This window comes from Plectropomus leopardus, chromosome 7 (genome assembly GCF_026936395.1).
Source record: "Plectropomus leopardus strain MGB_pleo_1.0 chromosome 7, ASM2693639v1, whole genome shotgun sequence".
In the NCBI taxonomy this organism is placed as follows: Eukaryota; Metazoa; Chordata; class Actinopteri; order Perciformes; family Serranidae; genus Plectropomus; species Plectropomus leopardus.
In genome coordinates this window covers 24,362,665-24,372,873 of record NC_142182.1, presented here as the reverse complement: position 1 = coordinate 24,372,873, position 10,209 = coordinate 24,362,665, and positions in this window count along the sequence as shown.

Genomic DNA, 10,209 nt, shown 5'->3' with positions numbered 1-10,209 from the left:
AACCGTGCTCTACCATGTATGACAACAATAACTACAACAATGCTTTTTCAAACTTTTAACTTACAGTCCTGAAAGGGTAAATGTTTGATATCTGCTAACGTTTTGCTGCGGTGCATACACAGCTTGTGTGATGGTGTGATATTGTTACGAGGATCTGCATTTTGCTTAAGAGTTGCTTAAGCAAAATGCTTGCTTTTTTTTCACAATCATTCAGGGATGCTCACAGAAAAATATATAAGGTCATGTTTTGTTTTGGTTTTTTTTTAAAAAGAGGAAGAAATAATTTCTCACAAATTACTGTGACGTGAGAGATGATAAGACTGATGTATGTCTTGTGAGGGATGGGACAGACATCTCTTGTCAGCTTTGTGCAAGATGCAAATCTCATCGGGGACAATCTGCTCTGTGATGCAAAAAGTGAACTCGACTGGGAAACTGGCCCGGCTCCAGTTAGGCCTCTCTGGGTGGTCCCGCATACTGTACAGAAAGAGAAGTGAACATGTCCCCGATCCCAAACTTCAACCTCTTACAGTAACTGCAGCTTTCAACCCCTTAACAAACCCCCAAAGACACACACCCTTTACCCACTTGGCCGTGGCGGTGCTGAGGCCCTGACGAGGAGTGAGGCCGACACATGCCAGCAGAGCCCTCCATGCCTCCCACTGGCAGCGCTAACAATGAGTTCCTCAAAGGCAGCACCGGCTGAGGGGGAGTCGTTTTTTCTCCCCAAAGCTCTTCTGCGTGATTTCTTCCTTGGAGTGCACGCTCCTGAACTTTCAACAGCTTTCAGCTCCCTAATGTCGGCGCTTCCGCAACTTCTGACTCAGAGAGCGGAGCTATTGTCACAACTACAGAGCTGCTATTGTCCCTCAAGCTTGGAGGCCTTGGCACCCACAATGCAGAGCAATTAACTCACTGAGAGCGACCACGAAGATTTCTGCTCTTTATTCTTGCATGTGTGCAGGAGGAGTTTTTTTGTTTGGTTGTCTTTTTATTTATTTATTTATTTTTTTTGCAGTGTTTCAAAATTCAACAGGCGCTTTCACTCTTTTCCAGAACAAGCCATCCGAATACATGTCCTGTGCTTTTTGCTGGAGTCAACAATCTTGGCAACCATGACAAAATGTTTACAGTATTCAGATGATGTCAGGTTTTCGCTCGATGTACAAGACATCAACAGCGCTGCTAAATAAGGGCAGATTATCCAAAACTGTGATGTATTTCTGGACTGGTTTGAAGACCGGCAGATTAGAAGAATAAGGAGCATGAATCGGAGCAGCTATTAATAACACAAAGCACCCATCCTTTTTCTCACAAGTCATCTGTCTCACAGCTTCATGGGTGATTTCTAACATCCAGAGGCAGTGTGTGTCCACATGAGCCCAGCTGAGATGTCTCTGTTTCACAGGCTGATTTGTCTTGATGATGAGAAAACCTGCAGGCTCCTCTGCTCCTATAAAAGGATTAGTGGAGTCTGGCACTCTTACATAACCGCTGCAAGCTCCTGTGCCACACAGTCGAGTTTGCATGCTCAGTTTCAACAACTTCAGCAGACGAAGGGGAAAAAAAAACTGGTCACCAACTGGTTTAACCTTTTAATGGCAGTTTTACAGCAGAGATATCAAACACACGATGGTCCACGTAATTGATATCCTGTGTTCTTATGTCTTTATTAAGCTACAGATTACGTGCTGCGGTGTTGGGAAAACAGAGAACACTATGCACCTGCTTACACATTTCCAGAGGTTGTAGCTGCATTAATGGCATAGCTCTAGAGATGAAAATGTCAGTGTCGGTCAGTCAGTTATTGAAATCATTCACCATTTTTAAAAGATATTCATAGTTCCCAGATGATTAACCCTTTGGTGATTTTTCTGACTTTTCCTCTGGCGCCACCATGAGGTTCGCAGTGATGGTTTTGAGTGAAATGTTATAGCAGCAGCTATTGGCTGAATTGATATTTGGTAAACACATTCATGCCTGCTGCTAAAATATTCAAACAATTTTGGTGGTCCCCTGACTTTGACTATAACGTCTTCATAGGGTCAAATTTTCAATTTGTCCAATATTTTGGTTTATGACTACATATTTGCAAAACTAATGACATTTCCATCAGCCACAGCTGCTCTTTATGTTCGGTTAATTGGCAGCTAAACTAAGATGGAAGACATAAACATTATACTTAATAATCAACAGCATCTTAGTATTGTCTGAAGAGCATGTTTCTCTTTCTCTTATTTTTTTTTATAAATGCAGCACTTGAAGTATCTGCATATTTGATAAAGTTGATGTACTGGCTTGATTCTTGCAGGTTGGGGGTGTCGTCACATTGTTGAATGCACTTATTGTAAATCATTTTGCATAAAAGCTTATCTAAATAAATGTAATGTAGTGTAAAATTAGCATGCTGCAAAGCCTCACAGAGCTGCCAGCATAGCTGTAGACTTAGTCTTGTTTTTGCATTATTAGCAGGACATAAAAGCCTGCTTGTTGTTTGAGTTAATTTGAAATGCATTTAAAAGTGCAGCCTAATATAGTGGCTTATACTGTATATCTATAATAGTGGACTAATGGACACAAGCCGCAATCTGAAACTGCACTTGCAGTCAAAGTTAAGAGACATAATTTAATTAAAGTAATTTTATTGCTGCTGATGTATGACTCCTATATAATGATGATGTGTCATTTTTTAAAATTACTGTCATCTTTGTTTTCTTCTCACATAATTAAATGATTATTTCATGAACATTACCAGTTGGGACATGTGGTTTTAATCAAGTTAACACTGTATCTAGTGACTCAGTATCAGATTCATGGACAAAACTGTGGCCCTGCCCAAATTACTCATGTAGATAAAATGACACGTGATTTGTAAAACGGTCATTAACGGAGAACAGCGCCATTCCAAAGAGTGTCGACCTCTGTTAGCCCCTACACCTGTTGTCACCTTATGTATATCAGCTTTAGCAGGTGTGCCACCTTTTTAAAACTGCAGATAATCAAAACAATGAAGTGGAAAAATGATTTATGTTGACTATTATTTTATTTGTTCTCACTGCTTGAATGACAATTATACATTCAGTTTTATATTTCTAAACATAAAGTATTTAAAGATAAATTCTCATCTATATGATCACTCTACGGAAACAGGGGTAAACGTGTTATTGAACTCTTGTTGTATTTAACAACTTTTTTCTTTCTGTGAACTGTCTGTGTGGTTAGATGTCACAAGGGATGAGAAAATGTGGGTGAGTTGAAGCTTAACAAATGAATGCATGCAACATGAATCGTTGCCAGTTTGAATGCTTGGATGGACAGGGAATATCTGGGAGGGAAAAGTAATACATAAATGCAAAATCCAACACTTTAACTAATTAACCCTTTGAAACCTGGATTGACATTGCTTTTCCCGTGCTTTTCCCAGACGCCTTTCACAAGTATTTAAACCTTTGATTTATTTCAGCTGTAATTTCTCTCAAAAACAGCAAAAAAAGGCAATGAGAAACTTGGATAGAAAAGATCAATAAAACAGTAAATTAGTAGATTTAGAAAGTTCCCTTTTTAAAAAGCCAAAGGACATTTTTTGAGAACGTTATTTATTAAAATTATATGATGATTTTCGTTTACAGTTTCATAATGTTAAGCAGTTTTTTTCTGGTAATTTAATTGTTAATTTAATAAAAAAAAAAAAACTTTCCCTTTTGTTTTTCTTTTTGTTTGTTTGTTTGTTTGGGGTTGTGATTTTCAGTAGTTTTCTTGTACTTTTTACTAATTTCTTGCTAATTTTGGGGTCATTTTTTCTTAGATTGCTTATTGTCTTCCTCTCATGTTTTTGAAAGAAATTATGCCAATTTGCCCGAGTTTCAAAGGCTTTAAACATTACATGGCTATAGTAATACAGAAGCAGATAACAAATGTTAAGCAAACTTTGTCACTGACATAGATGATGGGAACTTGAATGTGTCTTGACCTAAAAATGTTACTGTTTGGCTACAACTTCTGAAACGTAGATTTTTGCTGAATGCATCCTCATGGACAAATGGCATGCATTCAAAATAACTGTAAAATGACAAAATGTTAAGGCAAAAAAGTGAAGAATTGTCTACATAAAGCAAATTTCTGCAGGTTGGTCATCATTCCCTGATGACACAAAAAGAAGGAAGGAAGCCAGTAAATTAGACTAAGCTGTAGGAAATGTGGAGCTAAATTATGGTTAATAGGCTAAAACATGCAAAACCACTATAATAACCTTGTGTTTTCCATGAAATAAGAAAATTAATCATGTGCTCGAAGTGAATTGTTTTTTTGTTTTTTTTTAATCATCATCATCATCATCATGTTTGTACCTTTCTTCCTCTTCTCCTCTCCTAGCAGACGTTTGTGCAGAGTTGCTGGAGTGCTCTGAATATGTGCGTATCCCCTCCCGAGAAAGCCATTTATCGAGACCTAAGTGTGACTAAATATATCACAAGATGAAAGTCATCGGGACGTCAGAGGCACAAAGCTCTCTGGGTAATTTAATGTGACAGCAAACCCAGACACACACACACACACACACACACACACACACACACACACACACACACACACACACACACACTCACACAAACAACACACTTGGCTGAACTTGACCTTTTCCTTCCTCCCTTGTTCATATCCAATACATGTACATTAATATGCTGCATATTCCACCTTCTACACCAGAGTGGAGGGTTAGTCAGCACCATCTGCCAGGGTTAAACACAACTCTGCACTCATTACCATTTACTGACATTACTGAGGCCTGTGCTGTATAACTTTAGCAGCGTCATGACAGCACAATGCTGGTATTACCATTTTGGTTTGAGCAGTAATGCCAATCATCCCTGGTTGCATAAGAGTGTGTGAGCTCACAACTTTGCTCAAACTATATTGTAGCTCAAAGTTTCATCAGAGAGTCTGCCTATAAACTGTGATGGATGCTGATGGTGATTTACAACAAAAGTTTGCATTGTAATTTTACTTTTTTTCTCCATTTTCTCTTCTAAATTACTGATAGATAGATAGATAGATAGATACATGGGTAGATTAGAATTGATTATCCCAGTGGAAATCCAAGGCTGAGAAGCCAAGGACAATATCAGCAGACAGCCTGTCACTTAAAGTGGCCCTGCCTTTAAATATGTAACTTTAAGCCTTATTAAAATGTAAACATCTGAGCTATAAAGTGATGTATACTCCATACAGTTGTTATGAACAGGGAGATATGTTAGAAAGGCCAAAACATTTTTAATGTATTTTTGTGTACAAGGCTGTAAACATGTTTATTTCTGCTGTCAAGTTGGACATTTTAACATGGGGGTCTGTGGGGATTGACTCTGAGAAAAGGGAGAAGTGGTGCAGGGAGATATGTCAGCCCTCAGCTTGTTTTAAATGTTTTATCATAAAAAAATATACATCCCACTATATAATCGATCCTGGGCCCAGAACTGCTGTCATGCTTGGTGTTGGGCTCGGACAGAAACTGTGCAGGTTCATGTAGGATTGGGCCTGATGTTTTTGAGGGGGCTCAATCAGAGCTCTACTTGGCCCAAGTTCTGCAACCATTCCAGTAGATGCCACTAAATCCTATACAATGGACCTTTAAAACATGTCTGATCACCTGACTGCCCCATTAAACCAACCTTTCCCAGCAATCAACTTGGTTCGTTTTTCCGAATATGAAAACAAAGAAAATTAAACCTAGCAAAATAAAAGGTTGCTAGTCTAAAGTTTAAATGGGCCTTTTTCAGCAGCATCCTAAACTCAAAAGCCTCCTCAAGCCCTGGGCGGACCTAAAGTGGGACACCAAGTGGAGACGAGGAGGGAAACTTTTGTTTTTTTTGTCTTTAGGAAACAGCGCTGTGCTCCACTGTACTCACAGAGGCTCCACTGTTTGGTGCCCAGAAGAGAGCAGTAAGACAGGCTGAGGGGCCCCTTCCCAACAAAATGGAGCATAAACACAACAATCCCTTTATTCAGCTGTTTGGACCTGCCATCTGAACAGCAGCTTGTCATTAAATTAACATCACAGCAGGCGAGCGCCCTGGCCCTTGCTTCCCGGAGCATTGTGGTGCACTCAGGAGGAAACTCATTCTTTTAGGGGATACCAGGTCAAAAAGCAGGGGTGGTATAGACTCGTCCCAGCAGCCTTGGCGTTGAGGAATGGGAACAGTCGCCGCTCCACTGTGTTAGTCCTCACGAGGCCGAGTGCTGAAAGGACAACTTTTTAATCCCTGGCAGCCGTGAAGGACAGAGACAGATTTGCTTTTTGTTTTTGATGTTGTGCCACTTTCTAGCCATATCCACCCCGAGGACAAGGCTACAGTCCATGGCCAAGGCCTCTGACCGCTGCTGAAGCTGCGACACAGTTGACTGCAGTGAGGCAGCTGGCGCAGATCATACACTCATGTGTCGTGCACCTGCTCCGGGGAAGTGTCTTGAATGAATTCCCCAATGGTTTTTCCAGTTCAAAGATTTGGATGGTAGCAGTGCACAGTCTGGCTCATACACCAAAAACAGTAAATTAGCTCCTGGGCGGTACTGAAACACTAAAACAAAAGCGAAGTTATTTGTTAAGACAAGTCAAAACTCAGATTTTCAAGAGAATGAAATACAGTCGCTTTACCATTCTTATTCGAATGAAACAGTTGGGAGTATAACGTGTGAACAGACTCATTTATTTTAGTCAGCCAGTTCTCTTTGAATCAAGCTTTTGGCATTAAAGACCTTTCTGGCAAACAAAAAAAAAGCCCAAGCTCATTAGAGGAAGTAGGAGGGATTACTCTTCTTTAAAGCACAATGTGTTTTTTAAAAACAATACATGAGTGAGCCTCAGACCTTCGTTAAAACCAAAGACTCTATAAAAGAAGTGCTTGTAGTGATGTCATCCATTGGTTTGAGGACTCCAGTTTTGAATCCTCAACTTTTGCATTTTGGCCATCGCCATTAGTTTTTTTCTTTGGATTCAGAAATGAGGGGTGGATCTGACTGAGAACATAGCTGTGGTAACCTTCATTAACCTTCATTGGGGGCTTAATTAGGACCAAGCTTTATTTTGATGCTGTTTTCTGAACACTGGCACCTCATGCATGCTTAAAATACAAAAGAAGGAAAAAAAAAAAAATCCCAGTGTGAATCACTAATTTCTGTTGTGAATTTGGAAATTGTTCGGGGTGCCACATTTGGCAGACGGGCTGTAAGTTGAGAATGACTGCCTTTGAGTATACCCTGCTTTCTGGTCTATATATACTGGACATAATGTTGCAACCATTGGAGTCACCCCCTGCACAGTAGCTTAGAGTGCAAGTTTCCATCTTCCATCAGTTTCTTCTTGAGTGATTTACCATTTGCCATCTGCCATCTGCCCATCCATCCTTCCATATTCCCATTAGTATGTCAGGGCACCACAGTCCACGACTTTTCCCCCAGCACATACCTTCAGATATTCCTGAGGGATTTGTTCAATGCCAACATTTTCTTCTGATTACTGGGCTGTGAACCTGACGAGCTCTGGCGAATCTGCTTTATGCTACAATTGCATATCTTATGTATAGTCCAATGCCCGCCTCGAATGACCAACCACATGCAAACACACCTTGGTTGCTATATTTGGTGCTACATCAGCTCCTAAGATTTTCCATTTTCAACACGGCCATTGCTGGTATGGAGACAGTGTCGTCCAACACATCTCATCCTAAGTCATCATATGTTGCGGCTTTGCAGGTTTCTACCTCTACATCATGTTTTAGGAATGCGCCCTTGCACTTATATTACATTGCTACCGGCAGCATTTCAACCTGTCGCCATCCCACTGCGTTTCATGCAGATGCAACAGGTGCCATTCGGTTAGGTTCTCAATTGAAGCTGCATCTGTGCATATACGTATGCGGGCACAGCAGGTGCTGTTCGCCAAAAATTAGCATCACAATCAGCTCTATTTGGCTGCATTCTCATCTGACGCTATTCAGTGGTGTTTCATGTGCAAGCAAAAGGTGCTTTTTTAGCGTTGCTAGCTTCTGCCAAAAGCACTATCTGAGTGGTCCTGTTTTACGAGTTTGGAATGAGAACATGCTGCGTTGTTGCACAGCCCCAAACTCTGGTTCTCCCCTGGTTGACACCATTACATTTGTAAACTGTTGCTGTACTTTAGTGCTATTTATGGAGTTAGTGCTGTTAGCTGCTAGCTGCTACGCAGCCACCAACCTGTTGAGCCAGGTCCAGACAACCCATACCCTCTGAATTTTGCATAGAACCCCCTTAAAACAAAGGTAAAAATGGCATATTTAAAAAAAACAAAACACTTGCATCTTCACTACAGTATCTGCGCTTTCACTGCACTACATAGAACTGTAGTTAAGTGCAATAATGAGCAATTACTCTTCATTTATGCAAACAAATTGCAGATGGAGAAAATAGGCTTTAAAATGTTCACAAATGTTTTCCATCTTTCCAATCCAACCTTTAACTTAGATCCCTGGACCTCTTAACAGTATCATCCCACATTCCTTTAGATTGTCCAGGTATAATAACACCACTTTCTCAGCTATTATCACAAACACAGCTCCCATTTTTTCTTCTCTCCCTTTCTGTACACTGGGCTTTGTATCTTAATATTTTTGTCTGTCTGACCACCTAGATCTTAAAACAAGAGAAAGCATAGACCGCTGGACAATCAGGTTAGAAAGGCCAGTGAAGTGAAAGAGGTCAGATAGATGAACTGATCACCGCGCTACTGTGTCTGTTCATTCCAATATCATCTCCTTCACATGACAAACCTTGAAGGGAAAGTCACATGAGGACAACTTTCCTCTTTTCTCACTTCTATTTGAATTCCAAAATACATCGTGCAAAAAATAACAAATGTCTCCTCGTGCCGCTCTGAATTTGAAACCCAATGTGAAGAATGAAAGCTCTTAATGTTGCCTGCCTCCGTGAAGTCGACTCATGTAAATGTTCAGCCATGGTGTTAGTCACGCTGGAGCGACAGGGCCCTGCTTGGGAGCTTTTGACTGTATTTGCTCCAGTCTGTCGGGTCTTATCTCACCGCCCCACTCTGTCTTTAATCTTGTTGCCTCAGAACTGTATCAGACACAAAGACGTGTCTCTCGGGATCGTCTGGGAAGAAGCAGAGCAAGTGACGAATGGCAGCAGGGAGTGGGAGGCTGGAGCATGATGGGATGTGGGGTGCTCTTTTTAAAGGGGCAGTTTAGAATGTGTAAACCAGCTACAAGGGGTTTTTAACTGGATATGAAACAGTCTCAATATAACACTGATGCCTCTATATGACCTACATAAGGAAACAAAACCATCAGCAAAAAGGTTGCCTTTTTCTATATAGTCATTCTTAAAGTCTGTCCTTTGGTCCAATTTCCTGCAAAATCATATGAAATGATTTACAGCATGCAGACCAGAAGAGGCTGTTTATATTTTCCCAGGCAAAGTTTAGCAATGTGTCATTTCACAGCTAGTTCTAAAGGTCCATAATCACCTGGTGAAAGTAATATGTATATTTTTGTTTTGTCTGCATAATTATGGTAGACTACTTTGATATTTTGCATGATTTGGCTTGTTGGAGGCATATAAAGATTAAGCAAGAGAGGTCCCAAAATGGACCCCTGTGGACACCACATGTCACAGCCATCTGCCCTGACTTACAGTTTCCAATTGAGACAAAGTATTTCTGTCATGAAGATGACTTTAACCATTTAAGGACAGTTACAGAGAGTCAAGCCTAGTTTTCAAGTCTTTCTAACAAAGTTGTATGGTTCACTGTGTCAAAGGCAGTACTAGGGTCCAACAGCACTAAAACAGGGACTTTGCCTTTATGAGTGCAGTCTCAGTGCTGTGATGAAGCAAAGCAGTTGTTTAGCTTTAAAAAGTTGCTAAGTTGCTGGTGAAAAACTTTTACAATAACTTTACTTAAAACGTTTGAAATTGGCCGATAGTTGTTCAGCACAGGGCCAGACTGCTCTTCTTTATGAGAGGTTTGATGACTGCAGATTTCAAAGCACATGGAAAAGTGCCTGATTGAAGAGAGACATTAACTTTAAGAGTGAGTTGTTTTACCAGGCTGCTCAGTACAGATTTAAGATAGGTAGTGGGTAAAACATCAAGGCAGTAAGTGGAAGAACTGAGAATGGAGACAATATCTCCCATTGTTTTGTCACTGACGGACTTAAATTGTGACAT